This window comes from Canis aureus, unplaced genomic scaffold (genome assembly GCF_053574225.1).
Source record: "Canis aureus isolate CA01 unplaced genomic scaffold, VMU_Caureus_v.1.0 ptg000124l_RagTag, whole genome shotgun sequence".
NCBI classification, from domain to species: domain Eukaryota; kingdom Metazoa; phylum Chordata; class Mammalia; order Carnivora; family Canidae; genus Canis; species Canis aureus.
Window position 1 is genome coordinate 639,653 of NW_027554438.1, and position 25,448 is coordinate 665,100.

At 37.3% G+C, this 25,448-nt stretch overlaps 2 long non-coding RNA genes across 6 annotated transcripts in view; one reads left to right on the forward strand and one right to left on the reverse strand.

Annotated features, from left to right (window-relative positions):
- LOC144309606 (uncharacterized) overlaps positions 1 to 15,883 on the forward strand; it is an 81,132-nt gene extending 65,249 nt beyond the window's left edge. For both annotated transcript variants that reach the window (XR_013375558.1, XR_013375557.1), the window contains exon 4: positions 15,061 to 15,883. This is a non-coding gene — a long non-coding RNA (uncharacterized LOC144309606). The remainder of the gene's footprint in view (positions 1 to 15,060) is intronic.
- The window catches only part of LOC144309605 (uncharacterized), a 74,498-nt gene extending 56,943 nt beyond the window's left edge, over positions 1 to 17,555 (reverse strand). For 3 of the 4 annotated variants that reach the window (XR_013375555.1, XR_013375556.1, XR_013375553.1), the window contains exons 1-3: positions 17,492 to 17,555; positions 13,354 to 13,431; positions 11,860 to 11,959 (exon numbers count right to left, since the gene is read on the reverse strand). This is a non-coding gene — a long non-coding RNA (uncharacterized LOC144309605). The remainder of the gene's footprint in view (positions 1 to 11,859; positions 11,960 to 13,353; positions 13,432 to 17,491) is intronic. The other variant, XR_013375554.1, reaches the window with a different exon arrangement.
- Positions 17,556 to 25,448: the final 7,893 nt, after the last annotated feature.

Genomic DNA, 25,448 nt, shown 5'->3' on the forward strand with positions numbered 1-25,448 from the left:
AGATAATGACTCAACTGATTTATAACCAAATTGGCCATTTTCTCTTAATTCTTATTTCTCTTAACTCTCCAGATATACTGTTTGTCCATGTATTTAACAAGTGTATCCTCTTCACCTTATTTTCCATTTAATTGTCTACATTCAGGTATTTTTCATAGTATTCCTGCCTTTTTTATTTTTTTGCCTTTCTTTTTTTTAATTTATTTATGATAGAGAGAGAGAGAGAGAGAGAGGAAGAGACACAGGCAGAGGGAGAAGTAGGCTCCATTCACCGGGAGCCCAACATGGGATTCGATCCCGGGTCTCCAGGATCACACCCTGGGCCAAAGGCAGGCGCCAAACCACTGTGCCACCCAGGGATCCCTTTTTTTGCCTTTCTGAGTCTTACCTTTCTTACCTTCAAATGCACACCACAAAAGACGTGCTGCGTGCACGGAGTAGGAAATCTACCTCCTTCTTGCAAGTTCTAAATTTAATCATTGTGCTCATTCTCTAAGCTTCTATTTCTGGCTTTTGAGGGAGCGCGATCCAATTCCAACCCACTTGCGCCTGAACTCCTGAAGGTATACACGCATGCAGTTTAAGTCGCTGTGCTAGAACAACACTGCTGACTTCACAGAAGGAAAGAGAAAACCTACTTTGATTAAGCCCAGTGTGGGGTACAAATGCCATCACTCAGGCTAGCTAGGGCATGCAACTGAAGTGTCTACCTAGGGGGGTAAACGGGGATGCAACATCATCTGGGGATTAGTGACATGGAGGTAGTGAATCCACAGATGTAAAAGCAACTCCTTATACTCTGTAGAAGCTAAAGGCAGGATGCCAAGGAAGATCCCACACCAATAAGTGTCACGGAGGTGGGTAGCCACCGCCCAAACCCCCACCTTTGTGCGTGCATGCACAAAATGTTTTTCCTAATGCATACAGCAAGGAAAATGTTCAATCAGGAAAGTCTGCACAAGGAGAGTGGATTTCTATCCCATGGAAGGATATTTACAACAGCCTCTGGGAAACCCCAGTGCAGATGAAAAGTGTGGTTCAAGGTCAGTGCTACTGGAAGGTACCAAGTGTTAGAAGCCACAGGACTCGCAGAGAAAAGACAATGGGGACCCCACTCTGCAGAGATCGTTTATTCAACCCTATTTAATCTTAAGCAAACTTAACTGCTTGTGGCGATTTTGGCCTGATTTTTAGACCTCTACTGAAGGAGGATTTTGCCATTTTAAAAGTGGTGACTTCGCCTTTTAAAGGGGCTTTCTATAGAGTAGGATTGGCTTTTCCTGAAGTGGATCCAGGAGAAAAATGTGTTTCGTGTTATTAGTAGAGGACGCGGAGAAGGGTGTGGGGAGCAGAGTTGAGAGAGGGTGAGACTGGCTGTAGCTGCCATAGGATCCAGCGTCAGAAAGACTGTTCCTTTCCTCCTTGATGGAATGACCCTCAGGACTGGGTCTTGTCCCCGCATTTAGTTTTATTATCCAAGTCTCAGTAATTCTTTCTGTGGGACTAATTCAAAGCAACCCAATTCCTTGCCTAATGCATTCCTCAAGAGAGCTCTGTGTAGGCCGTTTCCTAGTGTATTTTGAATCAGCCATGACCCTGGGATGATCTTCATGGTCATTTCATTCCCAGGGTGAGGAGATCTGAGTGCTCCAACTCCTTCCCCAGGGAGCTGAAAACCATAGGTGCCATTGGAGACCCTTACCATTAAAATGTGTATCTGTAATTATATCCAAAATCATCATTTTATTCCAGACTTATATCCCTAGAAATGACAGAGAATCACCAAACTCACAGTCTACCAGAAGTCACACACTGGGAATGCAGTTAAGTTAACATGGATCTGTATCTTCCAGATTTATGCAGACCGTATGCATGTGAGGACGAGGGATGGGAGAGGTCTTTGGAAGCCTCAGCTGCTCCCCACTGCTACTTCTGGAACCTCTTGTCCGATGTGGAGAGGAGCGTCTCTGAGCTGCCCCTTATCCCATCTTCTTGATTCTGTATTATTGAGTGAGCTTCTTAAACATGTACCAGGTTCTTCACAGATGGCTTGTGCTCTTCTTTGACAAACTTTACACAGTTTGGGAGGCAGCAGTTTTTCTGTTTGCAGCACTTGGACTTCAATAGTAAGTGCTTCATAGCACTTGTTGACTATGTGAGGTCTGCTCTTCTCACTGCCAGGAATCATTTCTATAGTTGCTCCCCAAATAGCAGCCCCAAGTAGCCTCTCTCTGTCCCTCCCTCCCTTTCTCCCTCTCTCCCTCCTTCTCTTTCTCTCCTTTCTGTTTTCATGCTGTCAGCTTGGTCCGTGTTTTTCTCTAGTGGTAGTGTGAAGTTTCCTGTCGAACTTTTCCAGCCATAGAAATGTTGCCTGGCGGATGCTGCTTGAAATATCTCCACCATAGGGAAGAAGTGATTGGCATTAGGACAGTGAACAGAGAAAATCTCCTAATGTGAACAACACCACCCTAGCCCTGTGTATGGTATTCAAGGCATAACCTTCCCTGGAGGGCACTGGAGATTGGGGTCACTGCCAACAGGAGGCTTAATTTGCCTTTCCACTTCTTAAGGTAATATACCTGATTTATGAGGACACAAATTTCTGCCACACAGTGATACCTACCTGAATAGACTGCAGTTTTATTAGAATCTCTTACGTTCCATTGGTATTTTTTATAAGGTGAATCCTAGCCACCGTATTTAGTCTACATAGATCACACCTGCTCTTCTTGATAGGAACGGGGACTTTGTTCTGGACACTGATGCACATATAATGCTCTTTCTTGCTAAGTACTCTAAAAAATAGGCACTTCTGCTATTGTCGGCTGTGTAGGTTTCTACTGGACCAAGTGTCTTTGGAGAGTGACTTTTTCAAATTTGGTGCCGTTTCTGAAGGTGTATCCTAGTTAGTACCAGGAAACTCCGGAGGACTAATTACACTTAAAACATTCCCCTTCTGATCTTTCTTCGGGAAGAAAAATAATAGTTTTGTTGTATTACCGTGGCACAATGGTTAACTTGTCCAACTCATAGCAACAATTATATTCTAGTTGGTTCTAAGAGGTATGAATTGCGACAAAATAGCTCCTATGACTAGCATATGTGTGTGGTGGTTAAAGATATTAAGATGTCACAGGACTAGAAGTAGTCATTGGTTATCCTATGTTGTTTTATTGTTTGTCAGATACCACATGGTCTTTCCCTGACCAGTCTGTTTTCTTTGCAATTATTGACTAAAGAAAGGTAAATACATTTGTGCAATTTTAAACTCAAGTGGATGTAATGGAAACTAATGGCTCCCACAGAGTAGATGTGGTTAAGATATAAATCGTTGTTAGAGACAATATTGGTCGTTATTCTTCATATCTGAATACCAACCCAGGCCCTCTATATGTATATGAATATGTATAATGTTATCACATATAGTGAGTATACATATATACGTATATAAATATACATATACATGTATAAATATATATATATATATATTAATGTCCATAATTCTAAAAAGGGCACCAGAGAGCAGAGAGGAGATAGATAATGGACTTATATATTTCATATTTATTTTAAATAAATTATTAATTTTTTGCTTGTGCAGTACACCTCTTGGTAGTCCTTTGTCTTCTTATGAAATCTCTAAATTATTCTATTTTCCATGTAAGTAGCTGGCCATTTATTTCACATAAATTATACTCAAATTAATATTCTCAGACAGTTTAAGTCTGCCTTTATTTTATAATCGGCAGAAAAATCTTTCTTTGAATGTTAGGTTGTGTTGCCAGATACAGTTTTGATTGAGAAAGATGTAGATCTTTTTCTTCTCCAAGAATCCACAGGCTATACAATCAGTACATAAGTAGTATAAGAAGTAAAGACTAATAAAAATCATAAAAATATGCAGATAAAGTTCTGCAGCAGTTCTGAAGAAATTAGAGTGGGCTAAATAGAGGAGTTGGCATCTGACATAGACCAAAGTTAATGTATTGACCTAGAAGCATGAAGAGCATAGACAGAGCAAGGAACCTGACCAAATTCATAGCAATAAGATTTCACAAAGAGTTTGGTGAAATAGAGAGCCTCCCAAGCTCTGAGTGGAATGTTGACACTTAACCCTTTCAGACTTAGCCTTCCAGATGTTAACTACCTTGTATTTGGCATTAAATTGGATCCACAGTGGCTGGTGGGTATAATGAAAGAAGTCACATTCAATGAAAAGGTACCTGTCTGCTTGTTTTGCACACACAGGCCTCTGCTAGGTGCTACAGGAATATCCATAAACATTTATTTTCTATATGCTCCATAATTATGTTATGAAATCAGCATTGCTAAGGCCAGGATCCAAATCTGCTGGCTAACAGTATTTTTACTCCTGGGTTAGTTCTATTTATGGACTGTGGGTTGAGGAGATATACTGTGATGTCATTTCCAACGTACATAGAAAAGGAGAATGTAGTTGTAACAGAATGGGATGATACACATCGCTCTACCTGGTAAAATGGGCCAAAGCCTAGCCACTGACTACAGATCCCCAGGGGACTGCGGTTGAGACACCTGGCGGATGGCTCCCACAATATGCTTCCTCCTCTGCCTGTGAGTACATCACTCAAAAGATTTTATGTGTGGAGCTACTAACCATAAAAGGAATGAATGTAATTTTAGTCATGACACTTCTCCAGAAAATTAATTTTTTCTTAGTCTATCAAATGACCTATGATAGGATATTCAAATTCAACTTTTCAGTTTTCTCCCAAGTTTCATCTCAGCTGCAGAAAAGATGACTCTGAGATTCCTGTCTATGGTTATTTCTTGGACAAGTTTGGGTCTGAGACATTCTGGACCTCAGTAATGAGTGAACGGAAGGCCTAGTTTCACCCCAGACACATGAAATATTGAAGCTGGAGCAACAGGAATTTCTAGATGGCTCCTATAGATGCTCTAACCATCTGTAGCTGAAGGCATCCCTCTTCTCCCCAGCTGCACCACCTATTTGGTATAGACTTCTGTCCCCACCTGTGTGAACTCAGTGCAGAGGTGGAGCCTGAGCCTGAAGACAGCGATACAGAGGCATGTTTCCCAGGGAATTCAATGCAGTTCCTGCTGACCCCTGAGTGGAGGACCTGCCACCAGCATGAGTAAGCTGAGAAACCAGAGGAGAGAAATTAAATTCTTAAAACTTTAAAAGACAGGCTTCTGTGTAATATAATCTAGCCATTTTAGGGTCCGAACAAGAAATCGGTGCATCTGATTGATTTATCTTACCCTTGAAACCTGCCCAGATGTGGCATCCAGGTGATTTAGTGCCTTGTGTTTGGTTAGTACAGCAGGCATAGGAATCTAGCCATGAAAACATGGAGAATTGGAAAATCAAGCTGCCCAGGGGAAATGGTGTTATAGTATGTATGTGAATGCAATTCAGGTAATTTTCCTTAAGATAATAATGGGGAGGTTCCTATTTCTACTAATATGTTCAAGTCTTTTCTACTAGAATGTAGATTTGATGAGGAACGAAGCTATGTCCTCCTTGTCCTGTAACTCCTACCCACAGGAGAGTGGTTTTCTAGACCAGCAGGATCAGTATCACCTGGGAAATTGTTAGAAACTTGTTAGGATCCAAAGTACAAATTTTCATGCCCTTCTCCTTATCTATCATATCACAAACTCTGGAAGTGGGGATACAACAATTTGTGTTATAATAAGCCTGCCAGGGGATTCTGATGCAAGATATTCCTGGCACATAGTAGACATATATCAAGATGTGCTAAAGGATGAAGCAGTAATAACATAAGAGAGTAAACATTTCTGTTTTGTAAAAACATATGCAAAGCACTGATGAAAGGTGTTTCTCTTACAGCATGAATTTTTATAATGTAAATAAAGAATAACTGGACTGGTTTATTAAGAAACACAGTTTGCACTACATGCAGAAATGCTGGTATAAATTTCACAGCAATCAGGAGTTACCTCTAACCCTGTGTTATCAGTGAAGATCTGTTTCTCAGGGCAAGGATGTAGTTGCTTTATACCTGGCCATTGAGCTTTTGTTTTATCCTTTCATATATTAGTGGTTGTTGCCAGCTATAATTTATTCTGATTTCGCATATGGGTATATTAACTTCAAAAAATAGTTTGCATTTCTTAAGCAAAGGCAAAGTTCATGAACATTTGTGTGACTGATGGGTCCAGCTGGTGATAGAAGAACAGACTGTCCCTCCTCTTGGTGATCACTAGCAAACTTGTTCATTCTTTAGATGCTGCTCGGTAATCAACTGTGTATTTTTGTCAGTCTGCAAGGAAACTAGCAACTAACTCAGAAAGATAAGTATCTTTCTTATCACTGTAATTGCAATTAGAAAATGAGTTTGCCATATTTGACACTCTAGACCTCTACCATCACTTCTCCCCTTCCCATTTAAATAATGGATTCAACAACATAATTGGATAGTATAACTTTTTAGGAGCTAAATTCTTAAGTTATAAGAACAAAGTAGCATGTAATATTCTAAATAGGATGTACAGTCTACAAATATCAGTGACAGAAATCTTGAAATAAATCATAGCTGACGGCAAAACCATACATCTCCTGTAACTTTTCCTAATAGAGTCAAGAATCTGATTTGTTGAAACTATTAGGTATTCCTTAATTATTCGGCTCAGTGAACAGAGCTGAGCAAAATATACCAAACATAATCTGTTAGCTAAGTCAGGATTTAGACACTTGAAAATAGATTATGTTTGTATTCCAAATCAGATCATGTATTTATTCAGAGCATATGATGTACAGCTTACCATGTTAATGTGCTGGTGGGAAATATAATGAGTATCAGAAACCTTTTCTGACCCGAAGAATTGGCACAAAACATAGACTCAAATACACTGAGAGTTCTAACATCCTATGCATTGCTAATATAGGACATTTCTAATTTTTAAGTCTATATAGGCAATTCAATTTAGTTATTTAACACTCAACATGTATGGCTTGAACTCATGACCCCAAGATCGAGAGTCACAGGCTCCATGGCCTGAGCCAGTCAGGTGCCCCAAGGCAATTATATTTTTCTTTCAGGAAGGAAGGTTTATTTATGTATAAGTTCAATATGTCCATAACAGTTGCCATGCCAGTAAATACCATATATTAAATTGAGCTATATGAAATTGTCTTTGGGTAGGTCAAAATCATAGAATATTAGCAATTTGGGATCCCTGGGTGGCGCAGCGGTTTAGCGCCTGCCTTTGGCCCAGGGCGCGATCCTGGAGACCCGGGATCGAATCCCACATCAGGCTCCCGGTGCGTGGAGCCTGCTTCTCCCTCTGCCTGTGTCTCTGCCTCTCTCTCTCTCTCTCTGTGTGACTACCATAAAAAAAAAAGAATATTAGCAATTTCATATGGCTCAATATAACATTGTTTTAAAAGATGGCTTTACATTTTTTGAAATATTGTGCTTTATGTTTGACTAATGTTGCCATGAATTCTCTCTGTGGATGACTTTCAGAAGTCTGCATAATTTCTGTTTACTTGCATTCCTCATCCTATAATGTACTTTGAAACCATATGAGTGAACATTTGAGGAAGATTTTTAGTGTCTTGTTCTATCACAAATTAATACTATTGAGTGGCTTTGAAGGGTTATTTAAGCTTCAAAAATATATAGTCCTGGGACGTCTGGGTGGCTCAGCAGTTGAGCATCTGCCTTCAGCTCAGGGAGTGATCCTGGGGTCCCAGGGTCAAGTCCCACATTGGGCTCCCCACAGGGAGCCTGCGTCTCACTCTGCCTGTGTCTCTGCCTCTCTCTGTGTCTCTCTTGAATAAATAAATAGATATTATATATATATATATATATATAGTCCAGTAAGAGAGTAGTTTATCAAATAAGAGGAGCCCAGCACAGAGGAGACATTTCATATTGCTTAACATTCAAATTTTACCTATATGTTATTAAATTGATGTGAACAATTTAAGAAATGGTCTTATACTCATTTTTACAGTAATTTTTCAATTATGTTAAATTTGACTTTGAATTTCACATATTGCCATTTTATTTTAGCACCTCTTTAATCACTGTTTTGTGAATTGAATAAATTAAAATATGTAATTGAGTTTTTAGAAATATTAGCAACTTATTTTAATATTCAACTTGATGACATCATCAGTGGAAGATGAGATTTGAGGCTTTTGCTTTTGAGAATCTAAATGATCATTTGGATTCTTTATTTTGTAAAAGAAAAAAAAATAAAAGTGAATAGTGCAGAGATTGAGATTACACCACAAACCTCCCCACATCTACTCCAAAGAAAGTTCCATTAATTCAGATTTTAGAAAAAGATAATAAATTTCTTTATAGTTACATTTTATTTTTTTATTTTTTTAATAATAAATTTATTTTTTATTGGTGTTCAATTTGCCAACATGCAGAATAACATTTTAAAATCCAGCATAAAGTTTAATGACCATTTTAACTACATTTTGAATGCTTTATTTAGTTTATTCAATTTCACATAATGCTTCTCTGCATTGAAAACCTCTTTTCTTTACAATCTCTGCTAACTTCTATTTCTCTAAAATAAATTCCAAATTATTTAGCTTCATATTCAAGATCCTTCAACATCCAGACCCCATCTATCTTGCAACATTGCTATATAGAACCTTCATTTCATTCAAATTTGTTTTTTGATATTAAATCAGCAAATAACCACAATGAGGTACCACTTCACACGCATTAGTGTGACTACTGTTGGTAAAACAGAAAGTAACCAGTGTTGATGAGGAAGTGAGAAAATTGGAAATAGTGAGCATGTGAAGTGGCGCAGCTGCTGTAGAAAACAGTATGGCAGTTCTTCAAAAATTAAAAGTGGAATTACTGTATGAGCCAGCAGTTTCACTTCTGGATGATATATATCCAAAAGAATTGAAAGCAGAGTCTCAAAGAGACATTTGTATGCCTGTGTTCATAGCATCTTTATTTACAACAGCCAAAAGGTGGAAGCAACTCCCATCTATTTACAGGTGAATGAATAAACAAAACATGGTTTTTACAAATAATCAAATGTTACTAATCCTTTAAAAGGGGGATGATGACACCCTCTATAATGGATGAACCTTGAAGATATTATGTTATCACAAAAACACAAGCACTGCATCACTCCCCTCCCAGGAGACACCTAGCATAGTCAAATTCATAGAGGCAGAAAATAGCATAGTGGTTCCAGGAGCTGAGGGAAGGTGGGGATGGGGAGTTGTTTGATGGGTACCGAGTTTTAGCTTCACAAGATGAAAAATTTTGAAGTTCTGTGTCACGATGTCAATGTACTTAAAACCACTTACCCATACACTTTAAATAGTTGAGATGGTTAACTTTATCTCATGCATTTTTTACCACCATTTTAAAAAATTAAGTGAATAGATAATTTTTTAATGTTCCAATAATAATAATAATAATAATAATAATAATAATAATAATATTCCTATATCTAAAGCAAGTCCTTAGAAAGTGGTTTCCGGGATCCCTGGGTGGCGCAGCGGTTTGGCGCCTGCCTTTGGCCCGGGGCGTGATCCTGAAGACCCAGGATCGAATCCCACATAGGGCTCCCGGGGCATGGAGCCTGCTTCTCCCTCTGCCTGTGTCTCTGCCTCTGTCTCTCTCTCTCTCTGTGACTATCATAAATAAATAAGAAAAATGTTTGAAAGTGGTTTCCAGTCACTGTGTTGTACACCTAAAATTAATGTGTCAACTATACTTCAGTAAAATAAAATATAAAAATTAAAAATTAGGGGATCCCTGGGTGGCTCAGCGGTTTAGCACCTGCCTTAGCCCAGGGCCTGATCCTGCAGTCCCAGGATCGAGTCCCACATCAGGCTCCCTGCATGGAGCCTGCTTCTCCCTCTGCCTGTGTCTCTGTCTCTGTCTCTCTCTCTCTCTCTCTGTCCCTGATGAATAAATAAATAAAATCTTAAAAAAAATTAGGGACACCTACGTGGTTCAGCAGTTGGGCATCTACCTTTGGCTCAAGGTGTGACCCTGGGATCCTGGGATCGAGTCCCACATCGGGCTCCCTGCATGGAGCCTGCTTCTCCCTCTGCCTGTGTCTCTGCCTTTCTCTCTGTGTCTCTTATGAATAAATAACTAAAATATTAAAAAATAAATATGAAAATTAAAAATTAAATACCAAAGGGATGGCTACTAAAATTAGTATGGCAGTTATATAATGTATTGAAAAGTCAGAGATTTCTTGTCTCTTGCTGTTTTAAGGATCTTCTCTTTATCTTTGGAATTTGCAAGCTTAACTATTAAATGTCGAGGTGTTGAATGGTTTTTATTGAATTTGGGGGGGGGGATCTGTCTATCTCTTTGATCTGAATTCCTGTTTCCCTTCCCAGATTAGGAAAGTTTTCAGCTATGATTTGTTCAAATACATATCCTGGACCTCTGTCCCTTTCGGCGCCCTCAGGAACCCCAATTAAACGTAGGTTTTTCTTCCTCAGGCTGTCATTTATTTCCCTTAATCTATCCTCATGGTCTTTTATTTCTCTTTTTTCCTCAGTTTCCCTCTTTGCCATCAAATTGTCTTCTATGTCACTCACTCGTTCTTCCCCCTCATTCACCCTCGTCGTTAGGACTTCTAGTTTGGATTGCATCTCATTCAATTGATTTTTAATTTCTGCCTGATTAGATCTAAAGTCTGCAGTCTTGAAGTCTCTTGAGTACTTTATGCTTTTTTCTAGAGCCACCAGTATCTTTATTTTTTTTTTTTTTTTCACCAGTATCTTTATAATAGTGCTTCTGAATTGGCTTTCTGACATTGAATTATAATCCAAATCATGTAACTCTGTGGGAGAGAGAGAGGACTGTTTCTGATTCTTTCTTTTGAGGTGAGGTTTTCCTTCTAGTCATTTTTCTGAGTGCAGAGTGGCCAAAAACAAGTTGTATTGGGAAAAGGAGAAAAAGAGAGGAGAGAAAGAAGGAAAGAAAAGAGAAAAAGAAAAAAGGAAAAAAAAGAAAAGAAAAGAGAAGAAAAAGAGAAAGAAAAAGAAATAAAGGGAAAAAAGGGTGGGGGGCAGCAAACAAATCAAAAAGAAAAAAAACACGGGGGAGTATCTTCTGATTCTGTATACTTTAAGTCCCTTGACTTCCCCTGGAACGTGGCCATCTAGCTGGTCTTCTGGGGGAGCGGCCTGTTGTGCTGATTTTCAGGTATTAGCACTTGGGGGAGCTGCTGTGTCACCTGCCTGGTGCAGGGCTCAGTGGGGATGTTTACCCCGTGAGGCCCCAGGAGGGACAAGTGCAGTGGGCAGAGGCCAGCTCTGGAGCCCTGGAGTCAGCTCCCGCAGTAACTAGGGAGCTCTGCGTCTGCAGGGCCTGGATGCTCCGGGCGGGGCTGCTGATCTGCTTATCTCGGGGCAGGAGCGTCCTTGCTGTCCTGGGCTCTCCTGGCCTCTGCCTGTCCTGGGGGGAGGCCGGATCCTGGGCTGTGTCCCCGGCGCCCTGTGCTCCTGGGCCTGCGCTGTTGGAATTGCGATCCTGGCCCCGCAGCCCCCTCTCCGCAGAGCCGCCTGAGCCACCTCCGCGCTGCTCCCAGGTCCAGCCGTGCGCGTGCTGCAGCCCTTGGGGAGCTCGGCGCACTCTCCCCGGGGCGCAGGTGTCTGTTAGTGTCCCAGGGAGCCTGAGGGCATCCCCGCCCTCCTGGGGTCCTGCTCCAACTCCCTGCGAGCCCTTTCCGCCCTGGAAGGTTGGTGCAGCTTCTGCTTCTCCGGGACGGGGCTCTCCTGTCCTGGGGACACTCGCCCGGGCCTCAGCCCGGCTCCTCGTGGGGCCCCGCCCCCCTGGAGGCCTTTGTTTCTTTATTTCGTTTTTCCCGTCTTCCTACCTTGATAGAAGCGTGAACTCTTCTCACTGTAGCATTCCAGCTGTTCTCTCTTTAAAGCTCAGGCCGCATTCGTAGATTATCAGGATGATTTGAAGCTTATCTAGGTAATTTGGTGGGGACAGGTGACGTGGGGACCCTACTCTTCTGCCATCTTGCCCCTCCTCAATCCTCATAAAGTTTCTATGATTAAGCATGGTAATGTACATAATTTAACAGTAAGTATGCAGTGCTAGCTGTTATTACCATTATTATTATTATAATTATTACTGAAGGATTCTTAATTCCTAAAACATTTAATTACAATAAATTCATGACCTTATATTGAAACTTAAACTGAGGTGTGTATGACACACAATAGATATATATAATGTTTCACTTTTGGGCAAATTTTTAAAACATCTGTACTAACATTCTAATGCTCTAATGAATGCTGTATTTACAACCGCAAGACAAGAAAATAGATGCCAATCTGTTCAACAGACTTCATCATTCTTCAACAGATATTTTATTGTATAAATTTTGGGTTTTTGTTGAGTGTGGTTTGGGGCAAATCATAAGATGGGTAAAGGAAATAAAGAACTAAAATTCATTTTTAAATGCTCATTTGCTTAAAGTAATTACCGCACTAATATGCTTTAAGTCTTAGATTAAAAATACATGCTTTAACTCTTAAAAGTATAAATGTACTCATTTATGTCTCTGGGCAATTTATACCTCCTGCATTCTCATTACAGAGGTGACAATGTTCTGATCTCTTATGTGTATTTCCAGACATATTTTAGGCATATATAAACAAATGCATTTTCCTTCCTTTTCACACAAATGCAAGCCTACAAAACACTCTTACCTTCTCATCTTTTTTTTTTCACCAAAAGCTGTATAGTGTGTTGGTGTCTATATCAGCACTTAGTAAGCTTGTAAACTCTATGACTTATACAGCTTCACTGGATGGATATATCTAACCAATGTCATCAGACCACAGCTCATGGACAGTTTCGTTAACAGCTGTAACTTCTTGTTATAAACGTACTGAATAAATAGTATTGTCCAATTTAAATCAGTTAGTATGTATGTAGTATACTGGATGATAATTCCAAGGAAAGGAATTGGTAGGTCAAGGATAATGCATGGTAATTAATTTTTAAAAGAAATTTTTCATTTATTTTTGAATATTAATACAGGCATGTAGCACATAACTCAAAAGGAAAAAAATGAATGGTAAAAATAAGACTCTCTCATACCATTTTCCTATATTCATCCAGTTTGTTGGACTGGAGATAATCAGGCTTACCCGCTTTATGTCTAAATATCCTTCCAGAGACAGGTAATGTGTACATGTGTACGGAGAAGAATCCCTCTTTTTCAGGCAAGTGTTGTTTTCTGTAGCATAAAAGCTTATGACATCAGAAGACTCTTGCCTAGATGTTTGTTTAAACAGAGATACTGGGCTCGAGGGTAACCGTTCACCCAGGATTGCACATCATGTGGCCTTACCATTCAGTCTCAGCCATCGTAGTCCTTATCAGGAAAAGTGATGCTTCCTGGGAATCTCACTATAGGGCACCGTTTTCCCTGAATGAAGAAGGGATAGTGATGAATTCTGTACCTCCTCACCAAGGATTTTCAAACCTCCTGCCATCCGCCTCTATGCTTGGCATGCAACGTGCATTCTGGGATTCCTCTTCACCATAATTAGAGACATTACTTTCACTACTCCTCTAAATCTTTTATTTCATGTGTCTTGGCCACCCTCTTTCTTAGTTCTGTGTCTAGTGTGTTACATCTCCTAGTAGCTTCCTAAAGAAACGTTAAGGGGGTGGCTATTTTTTTAAGTCATGTACGTTAGCACATCTCTTTAGCTAATTCTCTCAGCTGATTTTTCTGGATATAGACTTCCGAAGCAGTTTTTCAGCTTTCTGATTGCCAATGTTGCTAATGAAAAATTCAGACATTCTGATTCTTCATTCTTTGTTTATGAAATCTTTGTCACTCTCCCCCCCCATGGCAACTTCTGGGATCTTCTTTTTTTGCCTCTACTGTCCTAAAATATCAGAATGCATTACTGGTCTGGCTCACCCATCCTACTGGGTACTTGGAAGGTCCTGTTAATCTGGAATTCGATTCTCTTTAATACTAGTAAATGGTCTTAAATTATATTGCATCATATAATATTCCATTTGTTAAATTATGTTATACATGTTTATTGTGTATAATACATACAGTGATGATGTATGTAGTTTATACTAAATGTGATGTGACATTTATAAGTCAGCATGTAAGTTATTATTATTTTTTTTCAAAATGAACAAGAGTACTATTAAAGAGTGTTTGCAGTCAGTTCAGGAAATCACATATATGCTACTTGCAGAAGAGTTACACCCACAGTAATGATGTCCTCTAAACAATATATATTTTTATATTTTCAAAATATTTTGGCAACAAATGACTAAATTTGACACACCATATTTTATCATTCATCTCTCACACACATACATACAGATACATATCTATAATATTCTACTACTCTATCGCAGAGACTATTCTAGAAATATAATTATTGGTAGGTAACAATATTTTTAAATGAATTAATTCAAGTTCCAAATGTCAAAGTTCACTAACACCTTATTCTTAAAACAGAAATTTATATTGTTTTCTTAAATATTTTACAATCATTTCTGATGTTAAATAAGATAGCTTTTGCTTTTCTATGCTCAAAAATATATAGGGTTATATATAACCTGGATTTAATATACTAATGCAGATTTATAAAATCATAGCATATAATAGCTATGGCCTATAATAAATGTGTAAATATTCATTTTGGATTTTCAGCCCATTATTTCCCCAGATCATCTACCTTCTTACCATAACAAAATTGTTCAGTGTACAAATATTAAGACTGAATTTATGTGATATTATCAATAAGAACGTTCCATCAAGTGCCATACCCCACTGAGGAGTAGAAGTAGACCTCCACTAATAATCTCCCTTTATTGGACAAAATGTCATCATTATATTACATCTCATTATATTTGAAACATATATTTAATTTTCATTTTTAAAAAGCTTAAACACAATTGTACTACATTTCTTTCTTTCTTTTATTACTGTTGCTTTTCATTATTGAAATAATTTGAGAACTAGCATTGGCATTATGCTAAATTATCATTCAAGATTTGTGTTGTTTTGCTTTGTTTTCAGCATGCAGTGACCTGGAGTTCAGGGAATTGGCAAACAGATTGCGGGACTGGTTCAAGGACCTTCATGAAAATGGAAGCCAAAACAAGATGACAAAAGCATTACTGGGGCCTGAGAGAAGCAGTAAGATTTGTAAATATGACATGTGCCATTGTCTTTGACATGGAACTTCATTTCCAATGAATCACTTAGATCAAAACACATATTCCAAAATTTATTCTTTGCTAGGTGCTGAACAAAAATCAGAACATTGCTATTACTTCCAAGCACACTCATAGTATTTTGCAAGGAAATAAAACATTTGTGACAACTCTGATTGGTTAAAAAAAAAGACATATCCCCTCAGAGACGACATTAACTTCCAGTTGAAGTGAAAGAATAAGAATATTTTTCAGTTTTGATAGCAGTGGTAAAGAATAAAACAACACTAGAGATAAAGGTAAGATTGTTCGAGTGCTTGAGATTTTTACAGACACAATTAGTCCCCCCTCCACACACACAGGCCACCCTTTACGTGATGACTCTGCAGGCATTTCTACTTTTCTACCAAAAAGCCAGTAGACAAGAGTTCTTTCAACAACAGAGTGCAAATCAAATTCATTTTTAAAAGAAGAAAATAAGCTATATGAAGATTATATGAATCTTTTATCATCTGTATAATTTCCTCAGTGTTTTCTAATTCCTTAGAAGTAGGAAATGGTGATTGAAGTAAAGCACTTGTTATGAAAATTGTATGAACTTTAATTCTATATTTTTCATTTATAAAAATGTTATTACACATTTAATACATGTAAAAGAAAGATATTGAAATATGAGCTTAATCTGAGGAGGCTTCAAAGATTGAATATTTGCTCTGAAATATAAGAAGAGGTGGTGGGGCAATAATTAGAAGCAGCATCTTTTAGTTGACCAAGTCCCAAGTGTGCCCCCTTCTTTGCTCATTGTGACATGACCCATTCACTCTACTTTGCAATCCTCAAATAGCACTTTCTTTTTTTATTATATTTTATTTACTTATTCCTGAGAGACACACAGAGAGAGGCAGAGACACAGGCAGAGGGAGAAGCAGGCTCCATGCAGGGAGCCCGATGCGGGACTCAATTCCAGGACCCCAGGGGTCACGCCCTGAGCCACAGACAGACGCCCAACCACTGTGCTACCCAGGGGTCCCCTCAATAGCACTTTCTAACAAAATCACCTCATAGATGGTCATGGTTATCCATTCGCTATGGTCTCCAAATACCTCACTTTTTTTTGTCTTCTCATCCAGGGATTTTCTAAAATCCCAACCTTTTGTATTTATGAATCTGATATATGTTCTTAACTAATTTAATAGTTCTTTTTAACTAAACTAATTCAGCTACCACTGATAGACATGATAATTATCTTTGAACATGTGATGATGATGTATATATGTTTCTTCTCATGAACTTCAGAAAGAGATTATAGTATTCCCCTACCCTGTAGGAGTGTTTCTCAGGTGTGTCTCAGGTGTGTCTTTGGAATCATTGATTACATTTATACCAGATGCTAATTTTTTGGATACCTTGAGTATAGGTAAAATGACTAACCTTACTTAATAGAAACAACAGAGTATGTTTGTCTCTGCATTCATAAAGCAAACACATCTGGGGTCGCGTAAAAGTTTGTTCCAGACCCTTACATATCGATCTTTAAAAATTAATGTCTACACCTACCCTACCAATTCTCAGACTTGAATATTTGTATTTCTTGATCTCAAATTTCTCCTTTAAACTTAAGACTAGTGATCTCTCCCATATTTGGAGGTGGATAGAAGGAGAGCTCCTGGAACACTCAGCACAGTGCCTGGTTAATTGTACACAGTCATAAATACCATTTTCCTTTCCGGCTTCTTGTTTCAAGAAATGAGGCACTCTTGATATAGTGGGTTATTTACAAGAAACTTGTAGGTAGCTGAATATCTTTGGAAAGTAAATGAAAAACTGGACATAGGATTATTTTTACTACTTGAAATGGTCAGAGGCCAACTAGGAGTAAGAGATGAAATCCATTCAGAGATAAGACAAATCACTAGAAGAAAAATGGAGGATTGCCTCAATTCCTCAGAATTGGACATCATCTGAGTGTATTCTTTCCTGACTCAAATCATACTTAATTTGTGAACCAACCCACGATATTATATTCTATTTCCTTCATATTTTTATTTTTCCTTCACAGCATTTCTCAGTATCTACTGCAGTAGTAATCTACATGTTTATTTGGATTCTCTCTCTCCCTCTCTCTCTCTCTCCCCTCCCCCTCTCTCTTTCACACACACACACACTAGATGACAGAAATCTTTACTGACCATCGTACTATAGGAGTAGAGTGGTTTGGTACATAGCACTGCTAAATAAAAACAAATACTAGTATTAATGGAAGAAACAAAGAAACCATCAAAATGCTGCATTACCTGGATGTACCACAATTTAATCAGCTTTCCTCTTAAGAATGTTTATTGTTTCCATTATTTTCTCCATGACGACCAATTCTGCAGCTGATTGTTATGCTTTTATTTCTAAGAAAGATTCCAAGAAGTGCAAGTGATGGGTCAACATGTGCATGCAGTTCAAATGCTAAATGATAATAGATGTTGCAGGTTGCTTTGCAAAACAAAAAATCTTAAGGTATTTCTAAGATTAGGGTAACTCACAACATGGGAGTTACCTTTTGTCTTCATCCCTGGCAGCAAAAATATTAACCATTCTTTTTAACGTTTCCATTCTGGTGAGCATGCTGTTATAGTTCATTATTAATCCCATTTGCATTCCCTTGATTAGTAGTGAATTTGAACATAAAATATTAGTGGAGGAGAACTTTCATACAGCAAAACGATATAAAATGACTCATTCAGCTCAGGCTACTCTAATAAAATACTATAGACTAGGCGGATTAAACAGTTGACATTTCAAGAATTCTGGAGGCTGGGGAAGTCCTACATCATGATGCTGGCAGATTGGATTCTGGATTCTTTTCTCATGGTGGAATCAGAAAAAGATCTCTCTAGGGCCTCTTCTTATGAAGGCACCAATCCCCTCACGTAGGCTCCACCTTCATGACCAACTGCCCCCAAAGGCCCATCTCCAAATGCCATCCAGCTAGGGGATAGGACTTCATCGTATGCATTTTGGGAGGACACGATTCAGTACAGAGCACCAAACAAAACGGCACACATACACCTGGAAAAACCACTAGTTATGTCAACTTACAAGTTCCATTTTAAGAAAGGTATATTGATGACTTCCATTATAATTGTTTTTAATCATTCCTTCTAGTATTTTGGGGAGTTTTTGCTATATGTGCTTGCTACTCTATTTCTTAAATATATAGATTTATTTATGTTCTATCCATTAATAAATTATGCTTATCACTTTATTTTATGATACTATATTCTACTTACTGCTTTTTTGCACAGATTTCACCTAATCTGATAGTAATATTATCACTCCTACATTTAATTTTATTGCATTTGCCCAATATATTTGGCAACATTTTTTGTCAATCTTTATTTATTACTTAGAACTAAATGTCTTTCTTGTAAGCATCCATAATTGAGCTGTGAGTTTTCAATATGACGGTAAGAAAACTGAGTGACTTTTATAATCAAGATATAACAATAAAGTCAACAAAAAGCACAGAAAAAAAAGCACAGAAAAATATTCTGATAAAACACAGAATGTTTGCCATAGGAGATTACCCAGAAGACAAAGAAAACCTTGTTATCACAATTTCTGCTTAAGAAAAGACCAATAATCTAAGAGAAAATTGTCATTTTAAAAGAGAAACAAAATTTTAGTTTTACATCTGTATAATATTTGATACTAATTTTAATTTTTTCTATAATAAATCTTTCAAATATTAGTGAGCCCTGACTATGAAAATAGTTTCAAGGATCCTTTTATAATATTTTGTATTCATATACCATTTGGTCTTATGCATTTTTGTAACAGTAAGTCATTTTATTTTAGAATAAAACTATGTTTTTTAACAAAGTCATATCTTTCATACCTTGCATATCAAGTTGCTTATATCATTATTTTTTCCTACTAGAGTATTACTTATATAGATATTATCATTTGAAATTACAGTAATTTTTATTTTATATAGAAAACTATGAAGTAGATAATTTTGAACTGTCATGCATTAGTATTTTGCAGATTAAGAGGATTTATAAATATATATTTTATGCTTTTTATACCCATATCATTTTTTATATGTAGCTTTTTAAGTTGCAAAAATGAACATGTTTATTAACATACCCAAATATATAAAAATGAAACTACAAAATTAGTTTGAATCATAAAAATTAGAGGCAAACAGTATATAAATTTAAATTTCTCTAGTAGATGTAATGCTAACTTATTGAATCAATATACCTATTTCAATTTAAGACAAATATGTTCCAGTAGAATATAAATGTATGCTTACAGTATATGTAATGCTGATAACTCTGAAGATACAGTTTTTTTATTAATTTTTAAAGGTTTTTATTTATTCATGAGAGACAGACAGAGAGAGAGAGAGAGGCAGAGACATAGGCAGAGTGAGAAGCAGGCTCCCCATGGGAAGCCCAATATGGGACTCGATCCCAGGACCCTGGGATCAACAGCTGAGCCACCCAGGCATCCCAGTTTTTTTATTAAAAAATATTAAATTAGTTTCTTTTACAAAAGTTTATACTATGCTAATTGAATTTTTAAATTTTTAAATTTTTTTAAGTTGACCTACAATGTTATGTTATTTTCAGGTGTACAACATAGTGATTCAACTTCTTTATACATGACATTAGGTTCCCCAGAAATGTACCTACCATGTGTCCCAAACATCACTATTAAATTACTACCGACTATATTCCATATGTTGTATCTCTCATTCCCATGACTTGTTTATTCCATAACTGGAAGCCTGTACTTCCCACTTTCCTTTACCCATTTTGTCCAGCCCATCACCTCCCAGTCCTCTGACAACCATTGGTTTTTCTGTATTTTTAGATCTGGTTCTACTTTTTGTTTGTTTATTTCATTCTTTAGATTCCATAAGTAAGTGAAATCATGTAGTATTTTTCTTAGTCTGACTCATTTCACTTAGTATAACATCCTTTATATGATCCATGGCTATATGATATTTATATTATATATATATCATATAATTTATATATATTTATATTATATATAATTTATAAATATTAAATGTATACATACACTACATTTTCCTTATCCTTTTGTCTATTGATGAACATAGGTTGCTTACATATCTTGGCTCTTGTAGATAATGCTGCAGTAAATATAAGGGTGCATCTATCTCTTTGAACTGATGTTTTGTTTTGTTTTTTAAAGATTTTATTTTCTCCCTCTGCCTGTGTCTCTGTCTCTCTCTCTCTCTTTCTCTCTCTCTCTCTGTGACTATCATAAATAAATAAAAATTTTTAAAAAATTTAAAAAAGGGATCCCTGGGTGGTGCAGCGGTTTGGTGCCTGCCTTTGGACCAGGGCGCGATCCTGGAGACCCGGGATCAAATCCCACATCGGGCTCCCGGTGCATGGAACCTGCTTCTCCCTCTGCCTGTGTCTCTGCCTCTCTCTCTCTCTCTCTCTCTGTGACTATCATAAATAAATAAAAATGAAAAAAAATTAAAGATTTTATTTATTTATTCATGAGAGACACAGAACTGGGCTAAAGGCAGACACTTAACTTCTGAGCCACCCAGGGTCCTGAACTGATGTTTTGTATACTTTGGGTAAATACCTTTGTGAAATTATTGGATCATGTGGTACTTTTATTTTTATTTTTTTTTAGGAATGTCCATACTGGTTTCCACAGTGATGTTAGCAATTTACATTCTTGCCAATAGTGTACAAGAGTTCTTTTTGTCTACATCCTCACTAACACTTGTTGTTTTTTGCCTTATTTTAGCTGTACTGACAGGTATGAGGTGACATCTCATTGTGGTTTTGATTTGCATTTCCTTGATGATGAGTGATGTTGAGCATTTCTTGTATATTTATGGGCCATCTGTATGTCTTATTTGGAAAAAATGTCTATTCATGTCCTTTGCCCATTTTTTAAAAATCAGACTGCTTGTTTTTTTTTTTTCTGATGTTGAGTTGCTTAAGTTCTTTGTGTATTTTGGATATTAGCCCTCTATTAGGTCATTTGCAATTATCTTCTCCTATTCAGTAGGTCACCTTTTTTGTTGATGGTTTCCTTCACTGTGCAAAAGTGTTTTATTTTGATGTAGTCTCAATAGATTATTTTTGCCTCTGTATTCCATGTCTTAGAAGACATATCTATAGAGTGTTGCTATGGCCAATGTCAGAGAAATTACTACCAATGTTGTCTTCTAGGATTTTCAGGTTTCATGGTTTCATATCTTTAATCCATTTTGAGTTCATTTTTTGTATATGATGTTAAAAAGTGATCCAGTTTCATTCTTGTGCATGTAGTTCTATAGTTTTCCCAGTACCACTTATTGAAGAAATGGTCTTTTTAAAACATTAAGTTCATTAGAAGGTTTTTTTTATTTCTAAAAATTTTAGTAATATATAATTAATATAAGCACTTACTATTCCTAAGCTAATCACAATACACATTTCTTAAGTGATTTTATAATCTAATTTGAGAATACCATCTGAAGATAGGGGAAAAATACACATACACACCCCTGCACGTTCATGCATACACATAAAGATTGTGTTTACAGAGGATAGAATAGATTGTAGTTATAGTTAAATATGAGACCAATGCTCTACAAAGTATTTTGCAATTTGTCGAGATATCAGAAGGAAATAGTCCTTGGAGAAGCAGGCTCCATGCATCCATTAATCTGTTGATGGACATCTGGGCTCATCCATTCTTCTTTATCCATTCCTCTGTTGATGGACATCTGGGCTCTTTCCATGGTTTGCTCTTGTGGACACTGCTGTTATAAATGTAGGGGTGCAGGTGCCCCTTTGAAACATTATTTTTGTATCCTTTGGGTAAATATTTAGTAGTGCAATTGCTAGGTCATAGTGTAGTTCTATCTTTAACCTTTTGAGGAACCTCCATACTCTTTGCCAAAATGGCTGCATGAGGTTGCATTCCACCAACAGTGTATAAGGATTCCCCTTTCTCTGAATCCTTGCCAACATCTATTGTATCCTGAGTTGTTAATTTTAGCCATCTGACAGGTGTGAGGTGGAATCTCAGTGCAGTTTTGATTTTATTTCCTTGATGATTAGTGATGTTGAGATTTTTTTCATGTATCTGTTGGCCATTTGTATGTCTTCTGTGGAGAAATGGCTGTTCATGCCTTTGGCCCATTTCTTTTTTTTTTTTTTTAATTTTTATTTATTTATGATAGTCACAGAGAGAGAGAGAGAGAGAGAGAGAGGGGCAGAGACATAGGCAGAGGGAGAAGCAGGCTCCATGCACTGGGAGCCCGACATGGGATTCGATCCTGGGTCTCCAGGATCGCGCCCTGGGCCAAAGGCAGGCGCTAAACCGCTGCGCCACCCAGGGATCCCCTTTGGCCCATTTCTTAACTGGATTTTTTGTGTTTTGGGTATTGAGTTTGATAAGTTCTTTATCGATCTTGGATACTAGCCCTTTAATCTGATGTATCATTTGCAAATACCTTCTCCCATGCCATAAGATGCCTTTTAATTTTGTTGATTGTTCCCTTTGCTGTGCAGCAGCTTTTTATCTTGATGAAATCCCAATTTCCTCATCTCTCCATCCATCTTTTGTTTCCCTTGCCTTTAGAGACATGCTTGCAAGAAGTTGCTTCGGCACAGGTCACAGAGGCTGCTGCCTGTGTTCTACTCTAGGATTCTGATGGTTTCCTATCTGACATTTAGGTCTTTCATCCATTTTGAGTTTATTTTTATGTATGCTGTAAGAAAATGTTCCAGTTTCATTCTTTTGCATGTTGCGCCCCAATTTTCCCAACACCGTTTGTTGAAAAGACTTTTTTTTGTATTGGATATTCTTTCCCACTTTGTTAAAGATTAGTGACCATAGAATTGAGGGTCCATTTCTGGGTTCTCTATTCTGTTCCATTGATCCATGTGTCTATTTTTGTACCAGTACCATATTGTCTTGATGATTGAAGCTTTTTAATACAGCTTGAATTCTGGAATTATGATGCCTCCAGCTTTGGTCTTCTTTTTCAACATTGCTTTGGCTATTCAGAGTCTTTTCTGCTTCCATACAAATGTTAGAATTGTTTGTTCCAGCTCCGTGAAAAATGCTGACGTTATTTTGATGGAGATTACATCGAATGTGTAGATGATTTGAGTAGGATATACATTTTAACAATATTTGTTCTTCCAATCCATAAGTACAGAATGTTATTCTATTTCTTCATCTCTTTCTAAATTTCTTTCATAAGTGCCCTATGGTTTTCATAGCACACCTGTTTGGATAGGTTTATTCCTAGGTATCTTATGGTCTTTGGTGCAGGAAGGAATAGAAAATATGAACAGACTCATAACTGGAAAAGAAATTGCATGAGTAATAAAAAATCTCCCAACATATGAGAATCTATGGCTGAATGGCTTCCTTGGGGAATTCATCCAAAAATTTAAATAAATAATACCAGCCACTGTGGAAAACAATATGAAGGTTCCTCAAAAAGATAAAAATAAAACTACCCTGAGACCCAACAATTGAACTATTAGATATTTATCCAAACGATACAAAAATAGTAATTTGAAGGGGTTCATGCACCCCAATATTTATAGCAGCAATGTCCACATAACCAAACTATGGAGAGAGCCCAGATGTCCATCAACAGATGAATGGATAAAAAAGATGTGAGATTCCTATCTATCTAATCTATCTATAATGGAATCAAAAAGAATGAAATCTTGCCATTTGTAATGACATGGATGGAACTAGAGGTTATTATGGCGAGCAAAATAAGTCAGTCAGAGAAAGATAAGTACCACAATTTCACATATGATTTAATTCATATGTGGAATTTAAGAAACAAAAGAAAAAAACAGATGACTATAGGGGAAGGGAAGGAAAAATAAAATAAGATAACACAAAGAGGGAGTCAAACCATAAGAGCCTCTTGACTATAAGGAACAAAGACTGCACCAAAAAGGAGAATTATAGACCACTATCTCTGATGAACATCGACATGAAAATTCTCAACAAAATACTCCCTAATAGAATCCAACAATACATTAAAAGGATTATTCACCAGGACTAAATGGGATTCATTCCTGGGATACAGGCATGTTTTAATATTCAAATATCAAGCAATGTGATATACCACGTTAATAAATGAAGAGTAAGAATCATATGATCTTCTCAAAAGATGCAGAAAAAAAAAGCATTTGACAAAATATATCATCCTTTCTTGATAAAAACCCTCAAGAATGTAGGGTAGAAGGAACATGCCTTAACATCATAAAGCCCATATATGAAAGACCCTAGATAATATCATTCTCAATGGGGAAAACCTGAGAGCCTTTTCCCTAAGGTCAGGAACATGACGGGGTGTCCACTCTCACCACTGTTGTTTGACATAGGATCAGAAGTCCTAGCCTCAGTAATGAGACAACAACAAGAAATAAAAGGCATCGAAATTGACAAGGAAGAAGTTAAACTTTGACTCTGCAGAAAAGTCTTTCTTTTACAGGAAGGAGTAAGCAGACCAGCAATACCTTTGTGGATGAGGAGGCCAAAGGTGTTGTGTAAGCAGGCAGCAGAATTTGGGCACTTTAACAGGGAATAATGTTCCCCTGCTCAGCAGATTCTCAGTAAATCAAGTAAGAAAAGATTTTGTGTATCTTAGCGCTTTAGTTCTTGCTCAAGCATGTGGAAAAGCCAGAGTTTAGGTGTCTGGGGAAAAAGAAAAGCATGGCTAATGTTTGGTCAAGCCAAAGTTCAGTGGCTGAGTAATGGGCAATTGTGAGCATTTGGTCAAACTTTATTCCTAACTATAAGTGATTCATTTATCTACCAAGCGAGGATATGAGACTCTTAAGCTTCTGATTTCACTCATGATTTCAATCTTTTTATATCTTTGGTCTGTATTTTGATACATTCCTTGCACTTGATTCTCTAGACCATTAATTTGATGCTCCACAGTGGCAATTCTCTCTATAATTCACCCACGGGATTACTTGTCTGGAAAATCATGTTTTTCCATCTAGAAAGTATTATTGTACCTTTTTTATGTGTGTACTCAAATACTTGTGTGTGTGTGTGTGTGTGTGTGTGTGTGTTAAATTTAAGTAGACTGTCTCTTCCCTTATTTATTCCATTCAACATGAAACTAATTTTTCTCTCTCTGGCTACTTGAGCCCTTTAGATATGTGGTGCTTTCTCTGTGTTTATTCACTGAGCCCCAGTCTATTTGATGATATCTCTTTATTG